The sequence below is a fragment of the Scyliorhinus torazame genome, chromosome 6 (assembly GCF_047496885.1).
Source record: "Scyliorhinus torazame isolate Kashiwa2021f chromosome 6, sScyTor2.1, whole genome shotgun sequence".
Lineage (NCBI taxonomy): Eukaryota > Metazoa > Chordata > Chondrichthyes > Carcharhiniformes > Scyliorhinidae > Scyliorhinus > Scyliorhinus torazame.
Genome location: NC_092712.1, coordinates 37,490,762 through 37,505,054, shown reverse-complemented (window position 1 = coordinate 37,505,054; position 14,293 = coordinate 37,490,762). Strand labels below are relative to the sequence as shown.

The following is a 14,293-nucleotide window of genomic DNA, read 5'->3' as shown; positions in this document are numbered from 1 at the left end:
TCCGCTGTCCATTAAAAACATTTTTTTAAACGTTTCTTCAGCAAGTCCATCAGTGGAGCAATCACGCTACAAAACCCTTGCCCAAATGTTTGATCAAATCCACTCATGCCAAGAAAGCAAATTATTTCCCGTCGTAACGAGGGTATCGGAAACTCCCCAATAACATTCGTTTTCACATCCCGTGGGGCCAATCGACCCTGTCTGATTGTATGGCCAAGGAAAGTGACTTGGGCTTTTCCAAATTCACTTTTGGCTAGGTTTATCACCAAACCCGCCTCCTGAAGTCGATCGAATAACTCCATAAGATGTTCTAAATGTTCTTTCCATGTCTGGCTGAAAACTACCAGATCGTCGATATATACCGCACAGGTAATCCTGAAACAACTGTATTAGTTAACCGTTGAAATGTGGCTGGGGCGTTTTTCATTCCAAATGGCACAACCTTGAATTGGTATATACCATCTGGAGTCACAAAAGCTGAAATCTCCTTTGCCCTTTCGGATAAAGGTACCTGCCAGTAACCTTCAAGTAAATCTAATTTGGAAATAAAAGCGGATTGTGCCACTTTCTCAATGCAATCCTCCAAACGTGGGATAGGATAAGAGTCCGTTCTTGTAACTGCATTCACTTTTCTATAGTCCACACACAACCGCTGGGTACCGTCTGGTTTAGGTACCATCACTATGAGTGAGCTCCATTGGCTGCAACCCACTTCAATTATGTCATTTTTAAGCATACTCTCAATCTCTCTGTTAACCTGTGCCAATTTTAAAGGATTAAGTCTATATGGATGCTGTTTGATAGGAACAGCATTTCCCACATCTACATCATGTATAGCCATTTTAGTACTTCCCAATTTATCTCTACAAACTTGCCCATGTGATATCAATAACACTTTCAGGTCAGTTCGTTTTTCCTCTGGAAGGTAACTGAACAATTCATCCAAATTTTTAAGAACATCCTCATTTTCCAATTTAATTTGAGGTATGTCAAATTCACAGTCATCTGGATTTGGTTCGTCTCTTTGAGTTAGAATCATTAAAACCTCCTTTTTCTCTCCTTCCCTTTCAACGTACCTTTTAAGCATATTCACATGACACACTCGGCGAGTCTTCCTTCTATCTGGTGTTTTTACCACATAATTCACTTCACTTAATTTCCTTTCAATCTGATACGGTCCACAAAACCTAGCTTTTAAAGGCTCCCCTACCACTGGTAACAACACTAAAACTTTATCTCCACTGGTAAAACTACGAACGTTGGATTTCTTGTCCGCTACCCGTTTCATCACATTTTGTGCAACTTTCAAATGTTGTCTCGCCAATTCACCTGCTCTATTTAATCGTTCCCTAAAATTTGACATGCAATCCAATAGTATAATTTCCGATTTCTCTCCCACCAATTTTTCTTCAATCAATTTAAGTGGTCCTCTTACCTCATGACCAAAAATTAGTTCTAAAGGACTAAATTTGGTTGACTCATTAGGTGCATCCCTAATTGCAAACAATACAAATGGAATTCCTTTATCGCAATCCTCTGGATAATCTTGACAATAAGCCCTCAACATTGTCTTTAATGTCTGATGCCACCTTTCTAATGCTCCCTGCAATTCTGGATGGTTCACAGTTGATTTAAATTGTTTTATTCCTAAGCTATCCATAACTTCTTTGAATAACTTTGAGGTAAAATTTGATCCTTGATCCGATTGAATTTCTGTGGATAGTCCATATCTAGTGAACAATTTAAGTAACTACTCCACAATCTTTTTAGATAATATTACGTACTGGAATGGCCTCTGGAAATCTAGTAGACACATCGACTATAGTCAAAAGATATTGATTCCCACTTATTGTTTTAGGAAGCAGTCCTCCACAATCAATTAGGACCCTTGTAAAAGGTTCCTCAAATGCTGGAATGGGTATTAAGGGCGCTGGTTTTATCACTGCTTGAGGTTTCCCTATCACTTGACATGTGTGACGTGATTGACAAAATTTAACTACATCTTTATGTAGTCCAGGCCAATAAAAATGTTTCTGGATTTTAGCTTGAGTTTTCCTTATCCCCAAATGATCTCCCACTGGTACCTCATGTGCCACTCGCAACACCTCCTTTCTATACCCTACTGACAATACTACTTGTTGAACTTCTGCCCACTTTTCATCCGCCTGCATATGTACAGGTCTCCATTTTCTCACCAAGACATCACTTTTACGGTAATAACACTCTGGTATACACTCAAATTCCTCTTCCGTATATGCTTTCTGATATATCCATTTTATTTCTACATCTTTCTGTTGTAACTCCGCCAATTTTCCTGAACTAAAAATATCCGCCTCATCCTCCACCTGTTCTTGCTCTTTTTCAACTATTTGATCAAAAATCGATTCTGATAATTGCAGTTCAACTTTATCTTCACTCTTTGATTTCTCCTCTTGTCTTAACCCGTGACTTTGCGACCTTGTTACTACACAATCCGGAAAAATCCTAGGATATTCGTCCTTCAACTCTTCAGTTGACTGATTTTCCACTGGCTTATCAACCACAGAAGGTATCACTCCCACCTGTGATCCAGCTGTATCATTACCCAAGATAAACTGTATTCCTGGACAAGATAGTTTATCTATTACTCCTACTACCACTTCACCACTCTTCACTGGACTTTACAACCTTACCTTATATAATGGAACGCTACTCCTCTCAGCCTGAATTCCACATATCAGCACCTTTTCTGGCAACATTCTTCCCAAACTACATAATTCCTCATCTCTTACCATTAAAGATTGACTAGCTCCTGTATCTCTTAAAATTGTGACTTCTTTATCTGCTCCTCCTGATACACATGAGTAACTTTACCCACACAAGTAAATTCTTTAAAGACATCTGGCACCTTCTTAACAATTACTTTTTGAACAGGCTGTACAATCGTTTGCACCTCCTTTGCTTCCCTTGGGCTTTCCTTTACCACTCTAACAAACCCCACTGTCTTATCCTGTTTTACCACATCAGCCTTCCCAGTGCTTTTCTTCAACCACCAACACTGTGACTTTACATGGCCTAGTTTATTACAGTGAAAACATTTGAAACTTTTCATTTCTCTTCCACCCTCCTGGATTTCTTTTTTAATCTGAGGTACACTCTCCTTATTATCTCCCATCAGATCACCTTTACCACTTGAGTATTTCTCATGTCCCCAGTTTCTATCCCGCAACGGCTGAAACTGATGTCGGAAACCAAGCCTTGATTTATGAACTAATTCATAATCATCTGCCATTTCTGCTGCTAATCTCGCAGTTTTAACCCTCTGCTCTTCCACATGAGTTCTCACTACATCAGGAATTGAATTTTTAAACTCCTCCAAAAGTACCATTTCTCTGAGAGCTTCATACGTTTGGTCTATTTTCAAAGCCCTTATCCACCTATCAAAATTACTCTGTTTGAGCCTTTCAAACTCTATGTATGTTTGACCAAATTCTTTCCTTAAATTTCTAAACCTTTGTCTGTAAGCTTCAGGCACTAGCTCATATGCACTTAAGATGGATTTTTCCACCTCCTCATACGTTTCAGATACCCCCTCCGGTAGTGATGCAAACACTTCACTAGCTCTACCTACCAGCTTTGTTTGAATCAGTAATACCCACATGTCCTGTGGCCATTTGATTTGTTTAGCTACCTGCTCAAATGAAATGAAAAAGGCTTCTACCTCCTTCTCGTCAAACCTTGGCAATGCTTGGACATATTTAAATAGATCCCCACCACGTCTTCGACTATGACGCTCTGTCTCACTATCCTCATCAATCGCATCCAACTGTATGTTTCCCTTTGAGTCTGCCAATTTTAACTGATTTTCATGTTTCATAGCCATTTTATGAAGTTCAAATTCTCTCTCTTTTTCCCTTTCCTCTCTATCTCTTTCTTTGTTTCTTTCTTCTCTCTCCTTTTCTTTTTCCTCTCTATCTCTATCTCTTTCTTTGTTTCTTTCTTCTCTCTCCTTTTCTTTCTCTCTCATTGCATATACAAGCTGCTTTAATTCTTTTTCATGTTCAAATTGCCTGATCTGCAACTGGAGCTTTGCCGTTTCTAATGAGTCAGAATGTATCTCGGGCAAATTTAAATGCTCGGCTACCGCGGTAAGTACCTCATCTTTTTGCATTTTGCCAGGCAATGTTAACTGCAATGCTTTTGCCAAATCTAACAGTCTGCTTTTAGTCTCTGTCCGTAAGGTATTGCATGTTCACCCCCAAAAACTCCTGAGCCTCTAAAAGAGCCATTGTCCACAACACACGCCACACTTAAACTAAAATACCACACCTGAAAAGCAACCACAATATGCTCACCCCTCACTGTCTTTAAGTTTGTTAAGCCAATCCAATCGATAGACTTTTATCCCAGACGGGCCCCCAATTGTTATGGGTACGGGTTTACAGAACACCAAAGTGTTTCATGGAGTTCAACCGACCCACAACTTTTAATAGATTGTGGTGTGGGAAGCACACGGCGTACTCTCCAGTTGTGATACAGCAGAAATGGGCAAGTGGTTTTTAAAACAAAACAATGTTTATTCTATGAACTCAAGTTAACCCTTTTAAAACAAACATTGAATATCTTAACACCCATTACTTCAAAGATAACCCCAAAAGACTGCAACATTAAATAATCCTCCAAACTGTTCCTTTAAACATCCAAAAGACTTAAAACTTTCAAAAATAGGAGCACATTAGGTTACATTAAATATAGTTATAGTCTTTGAACAAAGAACAACGAAATGTACAGCACAGGAACAGGCCCTTCGGCCCTCCAAGCCATTGCCGACCATGTTGCCCGACTAAACTGCAATCTTCTACACTTCCTGGGTCCGTATCCCTCTATTCCCATCCTATTCATGTATTTGTCAAGATGCCCCTTAAATGTCACTATCGTCCCTGCTTCCACCACCTCCTCCGGTAGCGAGTTCCAGGCACCCACTACACTCTGTGTAAAAAAACTTGCCTCATACATCTACTCTAAACCTTGCCCCTCTCACCTTAAACCTATGCCCCCTAGTAATTGACCCCTCTACCCTGGGGAAAAGCCTCTGACTATCCACTCTGTCTATGCCCCTCATAATTTTGTAGACCTCTATCAGGTCGCCCCTCAACCTCTGTCGTTCCAGTGAGAACAAACCGAGTTTATTCAACCGCTCCTCATAGCTAATGCCCTCCAGACCAGGCAACATTTTGGTAAATCTCTTCTGCACCCTCTCTAAAGCCTCCACATCCTTCTGGTAGTGTGGCGACCAGAATTGAACACTATACCCCAAGTGTGGCCTAACTAAAGTTCTATACAGCTGCAACATGACTTGCCAATTCATATACTCAATGTCCCGGCCAATGAAGGCAAGCATGCCGTATGCCTTCTTGACTACCTTCTCCACCTGTGTTGCCCCCTTCAGTGACCTGTGGACCTGTAGACCTAGATCTCTCTGACTTTCAATACTCTTGAGGGTTCTACCATTCACTGTAGATTCCCTACCTGCATTAGACCTTCCAAAATGCACTACCTCACATTTGTCCGGATTAAACTCCATCTGCCATCTTTCCGCCCAAGTCTCCAAACAATCTAAATCCTGCTGTATCCTCTGACAGTCCTCATCGCTATCCGCAATTCCACCAACCTTTGTGTCGTCTGCAAACTTACTAATCAGACCAGTTACATTTTCCTCCAAATCATTTATATATACTACAAACAGCAAAGGTCCCAGCACTGATCCCTGTGGAACACCACTAGTCACAGCCCTCCAATTAGAAAAGCATCCTTCCATTGCTACTCACTGCCTTCTATGACCCAGCCAGTTCTGTATCCACCTTGCCAGTTCACCCCTGATCCCGTGTGACTTCACCTTTTGTACTAGTCTACCATGACGGACCTTGTCAAAGGCCTCACTGAAGTCCATATAGACAACAACCACTGCCCTACCTGCATCATTCATCTTTGTGACCTCCTCGAAAAACTCTATCAAGTTAGTGAGACACGACCTCCCCTTCACAAAACCATGCTGCCTCTCACTAATATGTCCATTTGCTTCCAAATGGGAGTAGATCCTGTCTCGAAGAATTCTCTCCAGTAATTTCCCTACCACTGAAGTAAGGCTCACCGGCCTGTAGTTCCCTGGATTATCCTTGCTACCCTTCTTAAACAGAGGAACAACATTGGCTATTCTCCAGTCCTCCGAGACATCACCTGAAGACAGTGAGGATCCAAAGATTTCTGTTAAAGCCTCAGCAATTTCCTCTCCAGCCTGCTTCTGTATTCTGGGGTAGATCCCATCAGGCCCTGGGGACTTATCTACATTAATATTTTTTAAGACGCCCAACACCTCGTCTTTTTGGATCTCACTGTGACCCAGGCTATCTAAACACCCTTCTCCAGACTCAACATCTACCAATTCCTTCTCTTTGGTGAATACTGATGCAAAGTATTCATTTAGTACCTCGCCCATTTCCTCTGGCTCCACACATTGATTCCCTTGCCTATCCTTCAGTGGGCCAACCCTTTCCCTGGCTACCCTCTTGCTTTTTATGTACGTGTAAAAAGCCTTGGGATTTTCCTTAACCCTATTTGCCAATGACTTTCCGTGACCCCTTCTAGCCCTCCTGACTCCTTGACTCCTTTGGATTGCAGACATCAACAGACCAGCTCTGTGTTTCTTCCTGCAGCTCTCAGCAAAACACACAGACACTCCCAGCTGCCTTCTCAAACTGAAACTCAAAAAGCAGAAGTGAGCTCAGCTCACCCCACCCTCTGACATCACTTCAGTAATATGATCAGCTCCATTTCTTAAAGGTACATTGCTTAAACATCCATTTCTTAAAGGTACTCTCACATGACAGTGCATAATGATTGAATTGACCAACCATTTATGCCTTGCCCTTTTCTCTCAGGCTGTCTTCCAATGGACTGAGTCACCATCATCCTCTTCACATCCCATAGGCATTTTGCTCCAATGGGCACCGACTGTATGAAAGTAAATTGTTCCTGCCTTTAGAACTTCACCTATGGATATTCCAGATATGATCTTGAATGTCATTATTCCCGTCCGTTTCAGATAACCTATCTCATTATCCCGTCATATCCAACCCCTTGCAAAGTAATCTCAATCAGATTTACATGTATCTTTGAGTGGAATCTCGAGCTCTCGCTGGTGGTGAACATGGAAGTGGGAAACTTAGGCAGGATGGTGGCGTACCAGAATCCCCGCTGCCTTCCAACCTCCACCAGAATTAAGTTCTGGGCAAGAAGGCCCATGGGCGACCTTCCGTCCTGCCACCTATTAAGTCCCTTAAGTGGGAAATTGATGAGCACTTTGGGGTCTCATCCTCCCGCTGCTGGTATTAACCCAGCCGCAGGTGGGCCTGTTGCTAGGCAGCGTGCATGGCAGCTAAAACCGTGCGGCCAGCTTGTCACCTCCTGAAGGTGTCGCTCAATCAAAGGCAGTCAGTGCCTTTATCGGGATACTGGGAAGGTGGGGGTCACTTTCCTCGGCATCATCAGAGCCTTGATTTTTTTTTATTTGGCTAAACCCGCACACAGAGAAAAATAATAATAATCGTTATTATTCTCACAAGTAGGCGTATATTAACACTGCAATGACATTACTGCGAAAATACAGGTAAGGGCAGAAACTGCTCTCTGCACTATTCCCACAATGGTCACCAGCTGGTGCAAGTTCTGTATTGGCTCATGAGTCTGAAGGGGCAGATATTATCTCCAATTAGCACACAATCTCTTTCACTGATAAATGGAACCAATGGTTCCTATCCCCTAGTCCAATATTGGCTGCCATTCATTTCTTAAGAGAGTCTATGGGTGTGATTTAATGGAAATGAAACAATGTCCCATTTGGGGTGTGTTTAGTGGGGTGTTTCCTGGCACTTAGAGCGCTGACAACGACCCTGCTATTAAATGGGACTCTGGACTTCCGGTGGCGGCTATGAGGGAGTGAGTCGCACATTCGGTGACTCTCACTCCGGCTGGCTTTTTGGACCTGGTTTCCTGACTTTTCACAACTTTTGAGCGCTAGAAAAGACGGGCACAAAGTTGCTGATTGAAGCGTGCGGAGCTGTGTGGAAACAAAGAAGAGCAGAAAGCAGCGAAAGCAGAAAAATAAGGGGCAGAGACAAAGTGGTGTGGGAGCTGACCCGGGACCAAAGATGGCTGACCGGACCGCGGGCCAGACAGTCCAATCAGCGCTGGACAATATGCTGCAGGTCATACAAGGAAGTTTTGAAGACATGAAGCGGGATAACTTAGAACCGCTGCAGAAAGCGGTGGAGCAAGTGAACCAAAGGCTAGAGGCCCAGGGCAAAAAGGTCAAGGAGCTGGAGCAAGCGGTGGAGGAACAGGCGGACACACAAACGATCACTGCAATAGAGATGGATGGGTTGAAGGAGCGACAGAGAAGGCTGTTTGACAGACTTGAAGACCTGGAAAACAGAGCCCGCAGACAGAATTTGAGAGTTATTGGCCTCCCAGAGGGGACCGAAGGTGCAGACGCCACAACATTTGTGGCAGACCTGTTGCAGCAGCTGATGGGGGCTAACTCCTTTCCGCGACCGCTGGAGCTGGATGGAGCACACAGGGTGCAGGTGTGGCAGTCGCGACCGGGGGCCCCCAGGTGGGTCAGGATCCACAGGTTCACAGGCAAGGAGCGGGTCCTTCAGTGGGCAAAGAGTACGAAGAGCTGTACATGGAACAACAATGTCCTGTGCATTTACCAAGACCTAAGTCAGGAGGTGGCCAGGCGGCGAGCAGCCTTTCAAAGAATTAAAGAGATTTTGTTCAAAAAGCACGTGAACTTCGGACTGCTTTTCCCGGCGGGGCTGTGGGTCACGCAGCAGAGTCAGCATTACTACTTTATGGACCCCGATGAGGCGATGGAGTTCGCAAAGGATCAGGGACTGGTGTCGAACTCAGGGCCCACGGACCAAAGCCAGAGTCTGAGTATTGTTGTCTGTGGGACTTCTAGTTTTCTTGGGTTGACTTTATATTTTTTGTTGCTTCACAGGTGCTTTGTAGTTTCTGTTTTCCGTTTTCGCTGCCTATGGGTACAATGGGCGAGGGGGGGGTGCGAGTGCGGGTGTGCGGTGCGGGGGTGCAAGTGCGGGGGTGCGGTGCGGGGGGAGGGGGTGTTGCGGGGGGGAGGGGGTGTTGCGGGGGGGGGACCCCCTCTCTCTTTTGGGTTGTCTTTTTGCTTTTTCTTTGTATTTTTCTCATTTTGGATCTTCCAACGGAACAGAAATTGCCAGGAAGCAATGGGGGTTAAAGGTATTGGATGTAGGGGGGTGACGCGGGTACTGTGTTGCTGTGTTTTTATTATTAATGCGCAGAAAGGGGTGATCGGTATCACTCATCTATTTACACAACTGGAACAGCATTACAGCTGGAGCGGGCTCGGGTCTTTGTTTGATTGCCCTTGTTTATTGTTTGAGCTCCCTTACTGCAGGGAGACTGCTCGAGCAGGACACATCAGGGGGATGGGTGTGGATGGGCGGGGGGATGAGCTCGGGGGGACAATGGGAGCGAGACAAGTAGGCGACGGAGGGATGAGTCACCGGGCTAGCGGGAGGCTAGTCAAGGGAGACAGGTGGGGGGGATGCATCCAGCCAGTACATGGCAGGGGTCGGGTTACAGAGGGGTGTTGTTGCTAGGGGGTGGGGGGGGGGGTTATTTTGCTGACATGGGAGGGATCTAAAGTAGGTAACAGAGTGGAGGTCGGGGGTGGGAGCTGCCAGGAGGTGAACCGGGAGGGGCGCGGCACAAGGGCTGGGGGCGGGCCCAGGAAGGGGGATGGTTGATCGGCGGCGGAGGGGGCAGGTGCCCTCCAACCAGGCTGATCACCTGGAATGTCAGAGGACTGAACGGGCCAGTCAAGAGGGCACGTCTGTTCGCGCATTTGCGGGCTCTAAAGGCGGACGTAATCATGCTGCAGGAGACACATCTGAAAGTGACTGACCAGACCAGACTGAGGAAGGGCTGGATTAGCCAGGTCTTCCACTCGGCTTGGACTCTAAGTCCAGGGGGGGTGGCAATCATGATCAATAAAGGGGTTCAATTTGAGGTGGATGGCACAATTTCAGACGGAGGGGGTAGATTTCTTATGGTCCGGGGTACGCTTGAGGGGGTGAGGGTAGTCCTGGTGAATGTATATGCTCTAAATTGGGATGACACTGACTTCATAAAAAGGGTGCTGGGGAAAATCCCAGACTTAGATTCATGCAAGCTGATCATGGGCGGGGACTTCAACACGGTCCTCGACCCCGGACTAGACAGGTCATGCTCCAGAACGGGGAGGCTCCCAGCGATGGCAAGGGAACTGAGGGGGTTCATGGAGCAGTCGGGGGGGTAGACCCATGGAGAGCCAGACGGCCGACAGGAAGGGAATATTCGTTCTACTCGCATGTTCAGAAAGTATACTCTCGAATCGATTTTTTCATCATGAGCAGGGACTGTGTAGGCGGGGTAAAAAATACGGAGCACTCGGCGATCACCATCTCGGACCATGCCCCACACTGGGTTGACCTGCAGGTCTCAAAGGGAGCTACCAGCGCCCGCAATGGAGGTTGGACGTAGGATTGCTAGCGGAGGAGAGGGTGTGCGAGAGACTGTGGATGTGCATGCAGGACTACCTGCAGGTTAATGACACAGAGGAAGTCTCAGCAGTGACCCTGTGGGAGGCGCTGAAGGCGGTGGTAAGGGGGGGAGCTGATTTCAATTTGGGCCCACAGAGATAGAACGGACAGAGCGGAGATGGACAGACTGGTCAAGGAGATCCACCGGACAGATAGGGAATACGCAGAGGCCCCGAGGGAGGACCTACTTAGAGATAGACGGAGACTGCGGGCCGAGCTGGGAGTGTTGTCCACGAGCAAAGCAGTGGAACAACTCAGGAAGGCAAAGGGTGTGGTATATGAGCATGGGGAGAAAGCTAGTAGAATGTTTGCGCAGCAACTCAGGAGGAAGAGGCTGCCAGAGAAATAGGCAGGGTAGTGACGGTATGGGGAACAGAGTGGATGACCCGTCAGGACTGAACAAGGTGCTTCGGGGGGCTTTACAGCAAGCTCTATACCTCGGAACCTCCTGGGGAGCCGGAGGAGATGAAGCGTTTCTTAGACGGACTGACCTTCCCAAAAGTGGGTAGGGGACTGGTACACAGACTGGGGGCCCCGATCAGAGCTGAGGAAGTACTGGGGGGGCTTGAAAGCCATGTAGTCGGGTAATTCCCTGGGGCCGGATGGATACCCTGTGGACAACGGCTTCACAGTGCCAGAGTCCCAGGTTCGATTCCCCGCTGGGTCACTGTCTGTGCGGAGTCTGCACGTCCTCCCCGTGTGTGCGTGGGTTTCCTCCAGGTGCTCCGATTTCCTCCCACAGTCCAAAGACGTGCAGGTTAGGTGGATTGGCCATGATAAATTGCCCTTAGTGACCATAAAAGGTTAGGTGGGGTTATTGGGTTACGGGGATAGGATGGAAGTGAGGGCTTAACTGGTTCGGTGCAGACTCGATGGGCCGAATGGCCTCCTTCTGCACTGTAAGTTCTATGTTCTATGTTAAAAAGATCTCGGAGATAGTGGGGCCGATGCTGACTAGGGTATTTAACGAGGCGAGGGACAGGGGGACGCTACCCCCGACAATGTCACAAGCTGCCATTTCGCTGATATTAAAACGGGATAAAGACCCGGAATCGTGTGGGTCATACAGACCAATCTCCCTGATCAACGTCGACGCCAAGCTCCTGGCTAAGGTCTTGCCGCTTGAATTGAGGACTGTGTCCCGGAGGTGATCGGGGAAGACTAAACAGGGTTTGTGAAAGGCAGACAGCTGGTAGCCAACTTGAGAAGACTACGCAATGTGATCATGATGCCCCGGAGGGCAGAGAGGTAGAGGCAGTGGTGGCAATGGATGCCGAGAAGGCCTTTAACCGGGTGGAGTGGGACTATTTGTGGGAGGTACTTGGACGGTTTGGGTTTGGGGAGAGCTTTGCTGACTGGGTTAGACTATTGTACCAGCCCCAAAAGCTAGCCTGAGGATGAATAGAACAACATCAGAGTACTTTAGACTACACTGGGGGACCAGACAGGGATGCCCACTCTCCCCGTTGCTGTTTGCACTGGCCATAGAGCCGCTGGCGATTGCCCTGAGAGCTGCGAGGGGGTGGAAGGGAATGATTAGGGGAGGGGTGGAACACAGGGTATCGCTGTACGCGGACGACCTGCTCCTGTACGTATCAGACCCGCTGGCTGGGATGGGCAGGTTTTCAGGGTACAAACTGAATATGGCTAAGAGTGAGATGTTTGTAGTGCAGGCGAGGGGCCAGGAGAACAGGTTGAAGGATTTAGGATGGTCGGGGAAAGTTTCCGATACTTAGGGATACAGGTGGCGCGAGACTGAGGCAGGCTGCATAAGCTAAATTTAACTAGAGTGGTGGAACAAATGAAGAGCGAGTTTAGGAGGTGGGATGCACTCCCGCTATCACTTGCGGGGAGAGTGCGGACGGGAAAGATGACGATCCCCCCAAGATTCCTGTTTATTTTTTAGTGCCTCCTGATTTTCAACCCGCGGTCCTTCTTCAAAAGGATCAACAAGATTATTATGGGCTTTGTCTGGGCGGGGAAGTCCCCGCAGGTGAAGAAAGCGATGCTTGAGAGGAACCGTTGCGAGGGGGGGCTGGCGCTGCCGAACCTCAGCAACTACTACTGGGCAACCAACATAGCCATGGTAAGGAGTTGGATGGTGGGTACGGAGTCTATTTGGGAGCGAGTGGAGGCGGCTTCGTGCAGGGGCACCAGTTTGGCAGCTCTGGTCACGGCCCCCCTACCGCTCCCGCCGGCCAGGTACTCCACCAGCCCGGTAGTGGTGGCAGCCCTGCGGATCTGGGGCCAGTGGAGGAGGCATGAAGGGGAGGTGGGAGCACGGGCTGGTTTAGCACAAGGCTAAATCGCTGGCTTTGAAAGCAGGCCAGCAGCACGGTTCAATTCCCGTACCAGCCTCCCCGAACAGGTGCCGGAATGTGACGACTAGGGGCTTTTCACAGTAACTTCATTTGAAGCCTATCATAGATTATCATAGAATTTACAGTGCAGAAGGAGGCCATTCGGCCCATCGAGTCTGCACCGGCTCTTGGAAAGAGCACCCTACCCAAGGTCAACACCGCCACCCTATCCCCATAACCCAGTAACCCCACCCAACACTAAGGGCAATTTTGGACACTAAGGGCAATTTATCATGGCCAATCCACCTAACCTGCACATCTTTGGACTGTGGGAGGAAACCGGAGAACCCGGAGGAAACCCACGCACACACGGGGAGGACGTGCAGACTCCGCACAGACGGTGACCCAATCTGGAATCGAACCTGGGACCCTGGAGCTGTGAAGCAATTGTGCTATCCACAAGGCTACCGTGCTGCCCTACTTGTGACAATAAGCGATTTTCATTTTCATTTTTCATCGGTCTGGTCTCCAATATGCGACAACCACCGATTCGCCCCTGGGAGTATGGACGGTGGATTCCGTGCGTGGTGGCGGGTGGGGGTGGGAATAATTGGCGATATGTTCTTGGCGGGGAGCTTCTCGAGCATGAGGGCCTTGGAGGAGAAATTCGGATTAGTCAGAGGGAATGACATTCGGTACTTGCAAGCGCGTGACTTCATACGTAGACAGGTTCCATCCTTCCCACGCCTCCCGCCAAATGGGATCCAGGATAGAGTAGTGTCTAGGGGAGAGGTAGGAGAGAGGAAATTTTCGGATATTTACCGTGAACTTATGAAAGGGGAGGAGTCCCAAACAGAGGAACCGAAGCTCAAGTGGGAGGAGGAACTGGGCGAGGAGATGGAGGAGGGGGTATGGGCGGAAGCCCTGAGTGGGGTAAATTCAACTGCAACATGTGCTAGGCTCAGCCTGATTCAGCTCAAGGTCGTCCACCGGGCCCACAGGACGGTGGCCCGGATGAGTAGATTTTTTGGGGTGGAGGATAAATGCGCTAGGTATGCGCGAGGGACAGCAAATCACGTCCACATGTTCTGGGCATGCCCCAAACTTAGGGGATCCTGGGAGGGATTTGCAGACGTCATGTCCCAGGCACTGAAAACTAGGGTGGTGATGAGTCCAGTGGTGGCAATTTTGGGGGTCTCAGAAGACCCGGGGGTCCACGAGGAGAGGGAGGCCGACGTCTTGGCCTTTGCTTCTCTGGTAGCCCGGCGGCGTATACTGCTGGCATGGAGGGACTCAAAGCCCCCAAAGACCGAAGCATGGCTCTCGGAC

At 47.9% G+C, this 14,293-nt stretch overlaps 1 protein-coding gene and 1 long non-coding RNA gene across 4 annotated transcripts in view; both read right to left on the bottom strand.

Annotated features, from left to right (window-relative positions):
• The window catches only part of LOC140424755 (activin receptor type-2B), a 771,495-nt gene that overhangs the window by 335,445 nt on the left and 421,757 nt on the right, over positions 1–14,293 (bottom strand). The gene's annotated exons all lie outside the window — the stretch shown is intronic.
• The window catches only part of LOC140425696 (uncharacterized), a 29,023-nt gene that overhangs the window by 454 nt on the left and 14,276 nt on the right, over positions 1–14,293 (bottom strand). The gene's annotated exons all lie outside the window — the stretch shown is intronic.